Raw genomic sequence first — 488 nt, forward strand, 5'->3', positions numbered from 1 at the left:
TACTTATGTTATTGCGTATTTAAACGAGGGATAAACAGTCAATCTTAAAAACATGCACTGAAGAATATGCACATGGCAAACATTGAAATGTCTTTTTAAAAACAAGTTACGGACTTTAAATAACAGCATTAAACCAAAAGTTGCCCATGGTTCAACAGCAGAGCACACAATGCTGGAGAACAGAAGAGATTGAAGCTCCCACAGGTGGAGGTGTTAACAAATAGGATGGGTGAGTGATTACCGGAGGTGTGGAACAACAGGTCCTGTGCTGTCCTAGGTGTGTTAGTGACCTAGATCTAAATGCAACAATATGTATATGTGTGTGCATGTTTTGTCCATTTTATTTATTTACAGTAATTGTGAGGATCAAATGTTACGGGGCAAGTAGTTGTTCAAGGCTTTTTAAAATAATAGTGAAAGTGCAGGTCTAAAAACTTTTGCAGTACTGCAATTTAAGATAGTAGTGTGAGATCTTCTTTCATTTGTTT

General features: G+C 36.7%; 1 pseudogene; it reads left to right on the top strand.

The window, feature by feature from the left end:
• Positions 1–488, top strand: part of LOC116695329 (5-hydroxytryptamine receptor 3A-like) — a 176,825-nt pseudogene that overhangs the window by 162,806 nt on the left and 13,531 nt on the right.

The sequence above is a fragment of the Etheostoma spectabile genome, chromosome 9, assembly GCF_008692095.1.
Source record: "Etheostoma spectabile isolate EspeVRDwgs_2016 chromosome 9, UIUC_Espe_1.0, whole genome shotgun sequence".
NCBI lineage: Eukaryota > Metazoa > Chordata > Actinopteri > Perciformes > Percidae > Etheostoma > Etheostoma spectabile.